This window comes from Symphalangus syndactylus, chromosome 6 (assembly GCF_028878055.3).
Source record: "Symphalangus syndactylus isolate Jambi chromosome 6, NHGRI_mSymSyn1-v2.1_pri, whole genome shotgun sequence".
NCBI lineage: Eukaryota > Metazoa > Chordata > Mammalia > Primates > Hylobatidae > Symphalangus > Symphalangus syndactylus.
This window is the reverse complement of record NC_072428.2, coordinates 76995385-77011109: the sequence shown is the minus strand read 5'-3', so window position 1 is coordinate 77011109 and position 15725 is coordinate 76995385. Positions and strand designations below refer to the sequence as shown.

General features: G+C 31.8%; 2 long non-coding RNA genes across 2 annotated transcripts in view; one reads left to right on the top strand and one right to left on the bottom strand.

The window, feature by feature from the left end:
• The window catches only part of LOC134737022 (uncharacterized), a 395911-nt gene that overhangs the window by 62230 nt on the left and 317956 nt on the right, over positions 1 to 15725 (bottom strand). Inside the window, exons 4-5 of the long non-coding RNA XR_010121543.1 lie at positions 8446 to 8515; positions 2417 to 2498 (exon numbers count right to left, since the gene is read on the bottom strand). This is a non-coding gene — a long non-coding RNA (uncharacterized lncRNA). The remainder of the gene's footprint in view (positions 1 to 2416; positions 2499 to 8445; positions 8516 to 15725) is intronic.
• On the top strand, positions 1997 to 10183 carry LOC129484759 (uncharacterized). Its single transcript, XR_008658514.2, has 3 exons — positions 1997 to 2130; positions 9552 to 9745; positions 10040 to 10183. It is a non-coding gene; the product is annotated as an uncharacterized lncRNA (long non-coding RNA).

Sequence of the window (15725 nt, the reverse complement as noted above, 5' to 3'; positions counted from 1 at the left end):
AGGAGGAAAAAACATGACTTGTCAGCCCCCTTAAACCAAAAGAAAACATTAAAAAGTAATAATAGGGACTACGAAAGAGCAAGAGTACATACAGCCTATCTAATATGTACGTCTCTTCAGCACTGTACTGTGTTCAAGATCGATCATAAATAAAATTTTTTTAATTTAAAATTAAATTTAAAATTAATACAATTATCAATTCATCAGTTTATCAATGAAGGCATTTATTAATCGGGCATCTTCATTATCGTTAAATAATAGTTTATTAGGTAATTATGATTAATAGTTCATTAAGAGGGTTAAGTTATTTAATGATAATGAATATCTGGTGAGCAATTTCTATTAAGCATCTCCCATATGCAGATTTTATGCTTGACTTTAGGGATTCAATGTGGTATTATTTAACATTACAATCCTTGAACATCTTATGTTCTAGTGCTTGTTACTGTACTGTAGGCTATATCAAAGATAAGCCATCAGAGATGATTTAATTTGAATTTCTTTTAATTAAACAAATTAAAAATTAAATTATCTATACTGTTGAAATACCCATTTTCTTCAACTTTCTCTTTTCCTTTGCATTCTACATTTATTAGTAGAAATTTGAAAAGAAAAATGCTGAGCTCTCATGTTTGAAAAAAAAAAGGAGGAATGTTGATTCCTCAAAAACACAATTCGTCCACATAGTCTGTTTGATACACCCAAGAATACTACCAAGAGGCCGCTAGGGGTTAAACTCACTTTTTTGATTAATATATTAAGATTCAGATCTGGTCCCTTGTTTTCCTGGTGCAGTACACTGATTTCATCAGCACATCAAGGGGCATTAATAAATATCTCAGAGGTATCTCATGAAGCAAGCTCTGAAGACACTTATAAATTCAGAATGGCAAGTGATTAACTCACTATGAGAACTATAATTGTCACAGGAACAACGTTTGCACCCCTCATGATCAGTCTATTTTCTCTCTCTAGGTAGACCTACATGAGCTGTCCAGTCATATTCTGAATATCAACCTATCTATCTTTCCATAAAACATAACTATCAATCGTAGGTACCATACAAACTTCTTCAGGTTTATATGACCAGAATTGTATTTGATCTGAAATGCCTAAGTGGACACAGTTCTGCCAATAATAAGCCACATCCACCTGTGAGAAAACAGAAGGGCTGGATGGATCCCCATAATGTATAAAAGAAAAATAATAACTTTTTAATAAAAATAAAAAATAGCATCTGTATAAATCAAGATTGTTCAGAGAAATAGAGCAAATAAAAATTTGTTTTTTTCCCCCCACTGGAAAATACCTTTTGTTTTTCCTTTTCTGAGCGTCTCCCTTCCCTTCCTTTCCTTTCACCTTTCCTTTCTCCCTTCCTTCCTTCCTATTTTAACTGTTGACTATAGAGATGCTTATTATTTCAGTACAGAGCACTCCATTATTTTTCTCCCTAAACGATTCACAGATTCTCTCCTAATGAGATTTCTGTCATGATAGCTGTATTTTTGTTGTTGTTTTATTTTGATTCATTTGGTTTACTTTAATTGTAGCACATTTGTTAGCTTGGATTTATAAACTAAACTATTATACGTTATAAGGATCTGGAGAAAAGCATGGTTCACACAGTGAAATGTTAGAATTTTACATTAATTCCACTCTAACCCTCTGATGATGAAACTGCCCTGGGATTCAGAGAACCTTTCTTCTCATAGTATTTATATAATAAACAAACTGCACACATCCCCAAGAATTCATTTCTCACCCAATAAATGAGGGTAATGTTTTCCCAAGTTACCTCAGAGAGTTGATGTGAGCATCTAATATGGAAATAAAAAGAAACCTCTTTGAAAAGAATAAAGCACTTTTGCCATGAGTTTGGGGAATTATTAATTATTGATATTTATAAGCCTAATTAGGAACTACCCTTTAATAATTTATTTAATTCTATAGATTATGTTTCTTGAAATGCTCTCTCATTCTATCAACAGCTAATATCATTTGTTTTATGACTGAAACAAGAGTGTTTTCCAAAGTATAATTAAAAATTCTTTCTATGAAGAACATTTTCTTTGAATATAAATCAACCTTTGAAATCAAGACGAAACATGAGCCATCTCTATAACAGAACAGGTATTGTTATAAATATGCATTTGAAAATCATATGTAATATTAAAAAACTAAAAAATTCAAAATTTCTCACATTTATACACTCTAACAATTTATAAATGAAAATTTATCATATGCATTAATGCATGAAAATTATATAGTATACTTTCTTTTTATATTTTTACAAACATTTTTCTTTGGATGAAATTGAGTAATGTCTCAAAGTACCCAACATATCAAAAATGATGCAAAAAGAATTAGAAAATCTACATATCTATTATAGCAATCAAATTTGTAATTTGAAACTTACCAGAAAAGATATCTTCAGGCCCAGGTAGCTTCTTCATCACAAAATTTTTCCAAATTTTTTAGGAGAAATATATGGAAATATTCTAGAGAATAAAGAAAGAGAAAATATTTCAAACTTATTTTGTGAGGTTATCATTAATACAAAAACATAAAAGAAATTATAAGAAAGAAAAATTGTGTCATTCATAAAATAGATGTAAATTCTAACCATCTTAGCAAATCAAATTTAAGAACTATATTAAAAAGGATAATGTATCACATTCATATTAGATTTATATTCCAAAACAGTGTTTAACTTCCAAAAATCAATCAATGCAATTCAACATAATGTTAAAAAATTGTATGATCATTTTGCTACATTCAGCAGGTGCAGTGCACAGAAATCAGTCCCATTCATTTTACTTTAGCATGTTGCAGCCATTGGAGAATCTTCTACAGAAAGCCAGGATGATTTTGCAGCTTACCTCATGAGTTCTCCTTCTTTCAGTTGTCACATTCTTCTATTGGATATTGTAAAATGCCTGGATGTATTATTTTTTTTTTATATTTTACTCAGGTTATTAGACCAGAAAAATATCAGCGCCCCACTTCAGTAGTTGGGCAGTTTTTAAAAATTATAATTATTAAAATAGAATTTTTTTAACATCTTAAATTTGTGATAGCTTCACTAACAATGTATCCTCCAATTTCTCATATATATATGAATGCTAACTACATTCCAGTGCATTATAGGGCTTTCTAAAATATGATATATTGCAAAAATAAATATGTCATTCAAAAATAAGAAAACTATGTTCTTTAAATAGTAGGTGAATAAGATTTTCTAAAACTTGTTCATTAACGCCCACAATCTAGTGTGGCAGAATACTATATAATTAATGAGAACCAACTTCAGAAAAAGTAAAATAGTTAAATAAGCTGTAATGCAAATTTTTACATACCTTTATTCAAGTAAGCACATTGACAATTATGTGCTTCTGTTCATGATTTGAAGACAGAACTATGTTTTCATGTTTCTGTGTGATAAGTGGTGAATGATTTGCATTCTATTTTTATGATGCAAATCAAATCGTCTATATACGTAAGAAAGTATTACTGCAACTTTTGACAGCATCGAATCCTAATTTACACTTCAGAAATACTGTAATGTTAGGCAATCATTTCAAGAGTTAGCAGCTGCAAAATCTATAGTTTGTAAAACTTCCAGCCATAAATATGACTGTATTTTGTAGGATAAGTGATAAAAAGAGAGCATTTCTACCCAGAACTATATTTCTTACACTGTCTTTCAAACAAGTAATCTTCCAAGTGCTGAGTCGGCAGAAAAAATATTTTAGTAAATTATATATAGTGCATTAAATTTCACTGTCTTTAAATCTAATCCAGATATTTATATATATTCTCTCTATAATATCCAGTTACATGGCACTATAAATTTTCCATAATAATATGTCTCTGAGCTTGCTTTGGTGGATCTGTGTAAAAAAATCTTTGTTGTATTTTTTTATCATCATACCTTATGTGAAGTATATTGTTCTCAAGAGACTGTAGGATTTTATAATATCTAAACCATCAGTTTTTCTGTTACCTCAAAATAAATACACAAAATGGCATTTCCTGCAGCCATAAGTAGGCCCAAACTTCCTACTTTAGCCCCAGAGGATGCAAGCCCGTTTGGATGAATTAACAGTGAATTGGGAGAGCACCATGGTTAATGACCAGAAAATATATTACAAGCGAGGAAAATATACATTACTCAGGTTGCAAACACCTTCATCTCATGGACATTGACTTGCAAAGTCAACTTAAACCTCTGGGAATTTGAGATGAGGTCTCGTTTGTTTGCTTCTCTTGAGAAAAATTGGTTTCTTATTTACAGTAAAGTGGGTACCAAAGGGATTATATAGAATAAGCCAAAGCACTTCAGGGATTCAAAATTGCTTTTCCAGAGCAACATTTTGGAGAACTGACTGTAACTGCTAATCAACCTGCAGATACATACATATATATGTGTATACACACACACACAGACACGCATATATATATGGCAGGACCACTCGAGAGAGAGAAATACATACATACACACACACACATATATGTGTGTGTGTGTGTGTGTGTATATATATATGTACATATATGTGTGTGTGTGTGTGTGTGTATATATATATATGTATTAAATATGGCAGGACCACTCGTTAACTTAATAGTAGGGAAAAATCTCAGACTCTTCCCAGTTGTTGACACTGATGTAATTCTAATGCTTATGAGAGTGTATGTATGACCCATTGAGGGTACTAAATAAATATTTGTTGTTAGTAATTAGAGAATGAATAAGAAATGAACTACAGCATATATATATATATATATACATATACACACACATATATATTGTTTTTCTATCTATCTCTAATGATCACTAAATATCAAAAATGATGGTTTACAGAGGCTTTCTCTTCTACACTATTCTTACCATTCTCATGTGAAGACTTAAACCACAATAAACAAAATTAGAAATATGTTTCATTTTAAGTGCATTTATTTTTCCCCACGAAATTAATTAGGATAAAAGTAAGTGAAAAATGTAATATTCAGGGAAATTATTTTTAATTATTTGCATATATTACTTTTCTTGTCCTACCCTAACCAACCCAAATTTAAACTACATTCTCAAATACTCCCAATCTCCTTTATCCACTGTTTGTTTTTTTCCTTAGCATTGATTACCTGTAATCTAACAAAAACCTTTTAAAAAATGTGCTATATTTACTGGGTGTTTTTCCTTAAAATGTAAGCTTCACAAGAAATTTTTGTCCATCTGTTTATTGAGAAACAGTTCTCCATGAGTCATTTTGATTTCTGTACATCTTATAAGTAGAGGCACTACAGCCTTTTGTTCTCTACTCCCTTTTCAAGGATATGTGTATAGCAAACATTCTTGGAAGAAATAATAGATAGTCCCTTCCTTCAAAACAGAGGACAAATTTCTTCCCTTCCCAGTATAAAAAATATAATATATCCCTTCATGGCCAAAGTTGGGCATATTTACTTGCATACCATTATGAAAGATTCAGGTTAATCTTTCATAGATTAACCCTAGGGTTAAATTTTCATAGATTATGAAAGATTAGGGTTAATCTTTCATAATGGTATGCAGTCTTCTTAAACTTGTATAATGGTGTGCAATCCTCTTAAACTTGGGGTTCCTCAGCAGTGATGCAAACTTACTGTGTGCACAGCATCCTCCAAAGTCATTCTGTGTCACTCTGTATGACTTAAAAGGCAATTGAAACTGGAACCAACATGAAGGTCATATTGTCCGTTGTGCCATGAGTAATAACTTCCTTTGCCTCTGCCCCAGAAGTCTTGCTTTCTCTGTCAGCGTCTATGAAACCGCGGCAGGAAAACTTGCTAACTTAATAGTAGGGAAAAATCTCAGACTCTTCTCAGTTGTTGACACTGATGTAACTCTAATGCTTATGGAAGTGTATGTATGGCCCATTGAGGGTACTAAATAAATACTTGTTGTTAGTAAATATGTGAATGAATATGAAATGGACTACAGCATTTATGAGAATAAATGATAATATTTGTGAAATGACAGACCTTGACAACTGTAATTTTTTGAACTAAAATGAAATATAGATGTCAACATGATTGCGATATTATAATGGTTAAGAGTTTGGCTCTTGCATCAAGTAAACGTAGCTCAGTTGCACCTATTACTCACTGTGTAACCTAGAACAAGACGTTTCAATCTTAATTTCTCATTTGTAAATTAGAAGAAATAATTGTATAATACATGTACCATTGTTGAGTTAGATGGGATAATAAACTGAGTTAGTTTATTACTGAAGTTTTATTATTATTTTGCTCAGATTCCTTTCTGAATTATCCTTATTCAAACACAATAGTATAACTTGTAGAGCCCGTAAATAACTCACACAATATGTAATCTGCCCCCCTTTTTTTTGTCTCCCAGGTGCCAAAACACTCTATTACATGCTCCAGGTTCATAAAACTTTGAATCTGTAGCTTGATATCTTTCATCCTTCTAAAAATATTCTCACCCATTATCTCTTCAAATACTGATTCTGCTTTGTTCCTTTCTATTCTCTTTCCTCTATTCTTTTTCTCTTCTCTTTTCCTCTCCCCTCTTCTTCCCTCCTTTCTTTTCCTTTCTCTTCCTCTCCTCCTCCTTGCCCTTTTTCTTCTTGTCTTTCACATTTGAGGTCATACTCTAGAACTCCAATCACATGTATGGTAGAATTCTAAAATATTATATACCCTAGGCATCTTATAATCTTTACTGTGTTTTGTTTTACTATTTTATCTCTTAATGCTTCATTCCTCATATTTTCTAATAACCTATCTTCCAATTCCTTCTTCACGTGAATCTAACAACTGTTAAACCTCTTGAGATCTTAAATTTTTTTATTACATTTTTCAGTTCAGTAATCTTTATAGTTTCCCATTCTCTGGCAAGGCTATTAACATTTCCTTTTATTTCTATCAGCATATTAATCACATTAATTTTAAAGTATCTGTCTGATAATCCTTTAACAATCCTGATGATTTGTGATTTGTGTTTTCTTGGGTTTTGGTCACGTATCTTATCCTCATATGCCTGATAATTTTTGTTTCAGTGATAGGCATTGCATATTTTAAATTTAGGGAAAAAATAACTAGAGACTAATTATACTGTTATCTTTCTTCAGAAAAAAATTTATATTTACTTCTAGCAGATGGCTAGAGACACTAGCCACTTGGATCACATGAATCTAAATTTAGGAAATAAAATGATGCAAAGTTATGTTTCAGTCCTTGAGGGTAGTTCTACTTGTGTCTCTTTTTAAATTCTATAATGTATTTCTATGGGGACCCTGCCCAAAGTACTAGGGATTTTTTTGGTCACCTTCTCCCTAAATGGCCTTCAACTCTAATTTTTGTTCTGTTAGGCCTAAAAGACAGTCAACATTCCTTTCCTTCTTGTTGACCTCACAGATACTCTTCTGCAATGCCTTAGGGGCAATGTGGTCCCAAATACTAAAAATGATAGATATCTTTCTCTTGCATCACAGCCCTTTAATTTTCCACTGCTGTTAGCTTTCCAGGGCCTTCACTGGATATATAAAATCTCCTGGCTGTCAGAGCTATTTTCAGTAGATGAATTGCCACTACTGGAAGCCCAATGCACTCTACATTTTTTTAATTACATCTCACTCACTTCACTCACTCTTTTATATAAAATGACACAGACCAGCAACACTTTAAAAGCCATTTATGCCTGAGGTTACAATTTTTTTATTTTTTGCATGAGTGAAAAAATCAAATTTTGGAGATGACCTTGAGCAGTAGGATATAAATCACTCCCACACGCTTAGTATTTCAATAATGGAACATTAGGCATAAGTGGGTTAAATTAGACAATATTACTTAAAATATAAATTACTTACATGAGATTATACATTTCTGAGTTGCCTACTATACCATCTGAAACTGTATTTGTTAGGTATCTCATTATATGCAAAGGATAAAAGTATAAAAATAAAAACTTTGAAAAATATATGTTATAATTGTAAATTTTTTAAATTCAAACCTATAATCTTGAGAGAACAGAAACCCTTGGGAATATAATAAGTAGTGATCAAGTTAAAGAAGAGGGAAAGAAAGATCAATTTCTAGGTCTCCAGTAGATGAATGAAATGTTGCACTGAAGTCAGCCTTAAAACTTTAGGTAACCCTGAGTAATTCAGATGAGATAAATATGTGATAGTCTTAAAACAATTTTTTTTTTTTTTGCAAATCTTGGAGAGAGGCTGGAGTGAGGGAAAAAGAGAGAAAGAAGTGAGAGAGAGAGAGAGAGAGAGAGAATAAGAGGGATATGAGCTGTACAAACACTCACAGATGATTATCAGTCCTGGGGAACAACATAGAAGGTGTTAGTACTTCCATTCTAACTACTGGAGTATAGTGGCGTGATTGTACCAAATTAATAACACTTCATCCCTCACCCCCCTCTCCCCTGCCCACCTTTTGGAGTCTCCAATGTCTCTTATTCCAGTCTGTATATTGGACCACATTTGACTGCAGGTAACTGAAACTGTGGGTAAGAGGAAAGTACTGTATTATGATAAATATAATATATATATATATATGTTTTATAACATACTGAATATAGTATATAGAATCATGCTTTTTGCACATCCACTTTTATAGTTAGTTACACATTTGTCTGACATTAGAGTGACTTATTTGACATATACAAATACAGTCCAATGTGTCTCAAATCATTTAGAATAGATTGATTACTAGGAACAAATATGAATATGCTTCCGCATCTGTGTTACTGAGTCCTAAATCGGGAAACAATAAACATTTTCCTAATACCTGACTCTATAAAGAAAAGTCTTGTTAAGTTATATATATTATTATGTCACCTTACATATCTACTAGTAAATGACCTTTGCAGACAAAAATACAAGGCAAATGAGGAAAATCTTGGAAATTTGAATCGACGACACTGTTAAGTCAGGTAAATATTTGAGATGTTTATTCAACCATAAACTCATGGGCTACATAAGTAGATGCTGAGTATGACTGCTCAGTAAAATACAGCTCTTACTGAACACATTTTTAACTTTCCTATCCATGAATATGCAGTAAAAAAATTGACTCTCAAGATACCTCCCTTATGCTATATTTTCCATTGGCCAAATTCAGCATGTTTCAAAAATAGGCATGTTTGGCATGTACTCTACTGTGAGCAGATTGGTGGATTGTAAAATAGAGCAAGTTTCATGGACTGCTGTATTTTCAGTCTTGGTAAAATACAGACAGTTTTTCAAATACATGAATAATATACATACCTATTGTTTTTGTCCTTCTTGAGTATATGACCTAAATATCATGTAGTTAGTTGATTAAAATATCCCTGTCTGGACTATGCATCAAAATTTGTTAAAGAAGTAATGAAAAGAGAGAAAAATAGTAGTCAGTTTTTGACATTCAAAATCAAATTTGCAATAACATTATAGTCAAGCTGTTGATTTGAGAAAGTGCAAATCAGTAATCTATCCTAGTCTTCAAATTATAGTTTTTTTAATGCCTATTTAAAGGTATCTATTTTTCTATTAAAGCTTAGCCAGAAAGTTAGCCAGAGCCAAGGAAAAGAAAATTTGAGTTAGGGAGAAAGAGAATTTGAAGCACAAGAAACTCTCCCTTTCTGACTCTGGAGAATTGTGAGAATGAAGAAAGAGGTATTGGCAGTGCTTCTTATTCCACTGAGCACAGAACTACCTTGTCCCAATCCAGGAAATATCCACATAAAGATGTAAGTTTCTTCCTTTTTTTTCCCAGAAAAGTTGGTGTGGGGAGTGGGGCAGGGAGAAGAAAAACAGGTAATTATGGGAAAAATAAGATTATTATTTTCTCAATTAACCATACCCAGAGGACTCATGATATATTAGATTGGGAAGTTGCTACTTTGTGGTAACATATATCTACTTCTCTCACAGCCTTAAAAAAAAAAAAAGGTTTTTTTGTTAGTTTGTTTTTTTTGTGTGTGTGTGTGTGTGCATGTGTGTGTGATTTTTTTTGTGTGTTTGTTTGTTTGTTTGTTTTCCAGATTGTGATGAGCTGACTGAGTGGGTCTCTGGATGATGTTTGAGGACTTCTGTGACGGAATGAGGAAAAGGGGAGGCTGACATCAACTCAAATATTTCAAAGAAATCACATCTGGGGTGGAACCCACAGCCAATGCAAAATAAAATAGGAAATTACAATTGGAATGGAAAAAAATGTGAAGGCAAGTATCTAGGTGGTAAGACTACAAGCTCATATATCTAGTCCAGCATTACCAGTTAGCATCAAGTTTATGAAAGCAGAACTTATAAACAATCAATATCCCAAAGCCAATAGACCTGAATTAAGCCTTCATCAGCAACTCTCCCTTCTGTCTTCCAGTTTGATTAAAGCTCTAAGACTGTGTCTGAGCTTTAAAGTTAGAGATCATGTGACTTACATTTAAAACGCGCTGTTTTAAATATCGTCCATGTCTTAGTCCATTTGAGCTGCTAAACAAAATACCATAAACTGGGTGGCTTATAATAACAGAAATTTATGTATCACAGTTCTGGAGGCTGACAAGTCCAAGACTTAGGAATTGGCGATTTTGTGTCCCATGAGGGTCTGTTTCCATAGTGGAAGTCTTCTCACTGTGTCCTCACATGGAGGAAAAGATAAGGTAACTCCCTAGGGCCTCTTACATGAGGGCACTGATTCCATCCATGAGGGCTTCACCCTCATGACTGAATCACCTCCCAAAAGGCCCAACTTCCTAATACTTTCACTTTTGTCATAAGGTTTCAACATATAAATATGTGCATGTGGGGGCAAGACAGGGGGAACAAATCTTCAAACCATAGCAGCAATGTGGCTTAACTTCCTAAACCAACAACAATTTTCAGAACTCAATTGCACTGAGTAATTATAGAATTATTACAACACCTTCCCTTCAAAAGAATCATTCAAAGACTATATAGCCCCATAAAATTAATACAGCAGTATTTTAAAAACAAACCTTTAGAACATTCTAAGTCAGAATTTTGACAGGATTCTCAGGATCCTGAGGATTGTAACAAGGCTACAGTGGTTGAAAAATATCCAACAAAAATTCTGAAAGTATGGTATCAGAACTAAGCATTAGCTATTCTGAATTCAAAATATGCAAAAATATATGTAACACAACCATATCATGTTTAATTTCATGCATATTTTTCAGTCATGTAAACAACATAAATATGTTTCAATTGGGCTATTATAACTTCTACGGATTCAACCAAATGCAATGCAAACACCATGTTTGTATTATAACATATCCCTAATAATGGAAGTATGCAAAAGTGACCAACATACTCCTTGTCCCTGGGGTCTCACAGCCTAGTGAGACACAATTTAAAATTCATAAATGGGAGATAATGAAAAAAATTAATCTTTTACTCTATTTTCTTATTTATGATGGATGCTTACCTCCTCTTCAAACATGCTATCTATGTAAGACCAGCATTTACATTAGAAAGCTGAAAAACAGAATGTCTATCAATATGGAGTCACAGAGCTATCACCTAGTTGTTCCTAGCTCCTGTACATCTTCAGTAAATGAAGCCCTGTTTTACACATATACTTCTTTAGCTCACAGAAAACCAGGGCCCTCACCAAGCCCTCTTATGAAGTCTTTGACTTCCTGTGCCATGTGTTAGCAATTGTGGGTGTTAACACCAGATGTAATATATATCTCCTTGTTTGAATTTCACACACACAAACTTATAGCATAATTTACAAAATCTATTAATAAACTATGAATTATTGAAAATTTTAGAGAAATATATATATAGCAACAAAGTTTTATTATGCCGCTTGGCTAATTCAACAAGTCATTTTCAATGTCCTTCAGTTTATTTATTATCACCCTGTCTCATTTTGATAGCTTCTCTATTTCTCTCTTCCCTTATTTTAGTTCCTTATCAGTTATTTTACTGAAGATACTAAGTATTTGCCAAACCATTTCAGTCTGTCTGTTTTGGGTGTGTGTGCATATGTATGTTGTAGTGGTGATATTTGTTTGAGGGGTGTAGTATACATTTATTTTTAGAATTATTTTGCAGTCACAAGACAACTCAGGTTAAAGTCAGTTTGGGAATTTGGGTAAGTTATATTTTTCTGAAAATTTATTCATTTAGTCTTGTATTGTTAAAATTTATTGTCATAGATCTGTCCATAATGTTTTCTTACTGAAATACTTTGAGTTATATATTTATAACGTACATAAATCTTAAATATACAACATAATGAATTTTTACTGATGCACATATTCACGTAATTACCACCTAGAACAAGATAAAAAACAAATCCAGTACCCCATTGGTTTTCAATATGCCACTTTTGGGCTGATACCCCGAATAGTAACCACAATTCAGCTTTCTATCTTCATCATCAACTTTGACTAATCTTGAGCTTGATATAAATGAAATCATGTGATGTGTATTTTTTGTGCCTAGTTTAATTTGTTCAATATTGAGACTGGGAGAAGTACCCATGATGTGTATAGCCATAATTTTAACTTGTAGATAATTTATTATAGAAATACCATAATTTATCTATCCATTTTACCCTTGATAGGCATTTGAGTTGTTTTCAGTGTTTTTATTTTAAGAATAAATCTTCTTTGAATATTCTTCTACACATATTTTACTGAAATATGAATTTATATTGTGAGTTTTATTATTGTTTTAATGTCCATGTCATCAAAGAATATCCTTGAATTCTGCTGTTGGTACATAATAGAATCATTTAATTCTATTATTGATTACAATTAAATTTTTTGATGGATTTCATCTAAAAGTTGCCAAATTTATTATTTCTTACAGAGAATCAACTTTTTGATATGTTGAGCTACTGTATGTTTGGGTGCATGTGTGTGTGATTCTGTGTGTGTGTGTGTGTGTGTGTGTGTGTTTCCTCTCATTAATTTCTGCTCTTTACTATTTATTTCATACCAACATTGGGATAATGTGTTCATTTTACTGTTCATTATGTAAATTCATGATAGTTAAAATGTTAGTGATTAGCCCTTCTTCTCTAACTTGGACATTTCAAGCTAATGTATTACTACATTTTAAAGCTTATGGAAGCATCTAAACCTCAAAATACTGGTTTAGCTGCATTCCATAAGCTTTAAAAGGTAGTATAGTATTCCAATTGTTGCATTCAAATTATTTTATAATTTCCATTTTTATTGCATAGTTAAGCCTTGAATTATTTAGAAATACATTTTGTAAATTCTAGGAGTATCAGACATTTCTAGTTATGCTTTTATTATGGATTTCTAGCTTAACAGCACTGTTGTCAGAGAATATACTCTGATCATTCCAATCATTTCAAATTTGTTGAAACTTGCTTTGTAACACAGAATAGAGCCCATTTTAAACACTTACTGCCCATGCATTAAAAGAATGCATAATTTAAACTTTTATGGTTTGATATCCTATAAAGGGCTGTTCACTGAAGAGTGCTAAATGTACTGTTTCCTTATAGATTTCTGACAGCTTTTTCTATATTTCCTAAAAGAAGTGTTTTAAAATACCCAAATATATTAAGAATTTGTCTATATTTCCTTATGTTTTCTTAGTTGTGGCTTTATATATTTTTATACCAGTATATCAATCATTTTAATTATTATACGTTTTAATGTTTCTTAAATTATGAAATAAATTTTCTATCTCTAATGCAATTTGCCTTAAAATTAATTTTGTATCTCCCAGTTCTATAAATTTCCTCTTAACTATTCTTCACATTTTTTATCTTTTAACTGTTACTCTTTCTATATTAATTCTTTATGTTCTAAATTATCAAATAAAATAGGTTTAAATTTAAAAACTCCAGACTAAATCCCTTGTAATTTTGTTTGAGCATTTATTCCATTTCCATTTAATATAATAAGTAATACAACTGAATTTGTATCTACCATTTTCCTTTGCATTTTAGAAGTGTCCAGCTCAATCTGTTTCCTTTTTTTTCTATTAACATTTTTCACCGATTACTTTTTCTCATCTTTAATTTTTTCTCTCAGGTAGTCAAGGAAGTACAATATTGTTTGGTTGTTTATTTATGTATTGGTTTCCTTAGGAATAGTGACATACATAGTTAACATGAATGTCTAAAACTGACAAACATTTTTTCTTTTCTCCTGAGAGCTAAAATAATCTTAAGTATGTTAATGCTCATGTATCCCTGCTAACTTACATGCATTCTCTTCTCATGTATTTTAATTCTGTCTCTGGAACCCCTTCTCAAATCATTCAGATTATTTTACATAGTGGCTAATCATCTTTTATTTACCTACTAATTTTGCAACTTACTTTGCTCCTCATTTCTTCTTTCATGTAAAACTTCTTTTGTGTTAAATACAAAACAATCTTTAAATTTAATTCAGTGTGTACTGTTATGAACATTTCTGGTTTTGCTTTTCTGAAATGTCTTTATTTTTCTTCATTTTTGAAAGTATGTTTTGGTGGAAGTAAAATTCTAGATGGGGAACTTTTACTTTAAACACTTTGGTGTTATCAAAGCTCTGCATTTGAATTTCATTTTTGCTGTTGAGAAATTAGCTGATGACCTAATATTCCAACCTCTGGAGATAATCTCTCTTTCACTTCTCTCCCTTCTCGTTGACTTTTTTTGTTTGATTTTGCTATTCTTTTCAGTAGTTTAAAGTTCATAATGATGTTTCTAGATGCGCATAGCTTTTTATTTAGTTGCTTGATATTCTTACAGTTGTTTGAATCAACAGAAGGTATTTGGAAAGATTCATCTCTCTTTTCCAGTTTGTGTCTGTCATATTCTTTCTTTCCCATCCTCTTGGAACTACAATTAAATGTATCTTTAGAAAACTTACTATATTTATTTTAACCTCTTAACCTTTTTTATTCTTTGTTCCCTCTTTATTCTCTCTATGCTTTATTTAGAATAATTAATTCTAATGTATTTTCCAGTTTATTAATTTTTAGTTTGCACACATCTGTTGTTATATTATTTATATTTTCATAAGAATCTCCTAAGGAAATGTTATTACTGTTTTTATTTTACATATTAAATAAGCAAGTTGTAGGTTACAGAGTTGGTCTAGGAATCTGTAACTATCTTTAAACCATGTTTTTAAACATTATAGTGTATTTCTTTGGTTCCTTGAAGAGTTCAAAGAGTCTGAAAAATCACTTTTTTCAATGAAATATTATTTTGGGTAGTTTTATTTTTAAAAAAGTTGTGACTACCATGTCAGGAAGCTTGGGTTCCAATACTATTTCTATTTTAGCTTTTAAACCTTTGGCAGGCAAAACCTTCAAAAGACCTCAATTATATAAAATTAGAAGATCATACAGATCATCCAGCCTAGATCTACAAAACTGTATTTAAATATTAGATTTATTAACACAAATACATCTTAATGGTAATCTCATAAATAAAACAAAAAATTCTGACTAAAGAAGTGATGTCAAGAGATAGAATTGTGTCTCTATCACCAAGCCAGTCACTATTGAACAAGTTTCTAAACAAATTGTCTATTACATGCCAAGAAATGTCAAGAAACTGAAAAAAAGAGTGGTAAGTAAGAGTATGTAAAAGCTTTCTCTCATGAAGTTTAGCTGGTGGCTCAGATACGTTTTTGGAAACCTCTGATCTCACAGAAGGTGGAGCTCAGGCAGGGATGCTCCCTAGCCCCTGCCTACCCCTTGCTGCATGGACTGGTACCATGT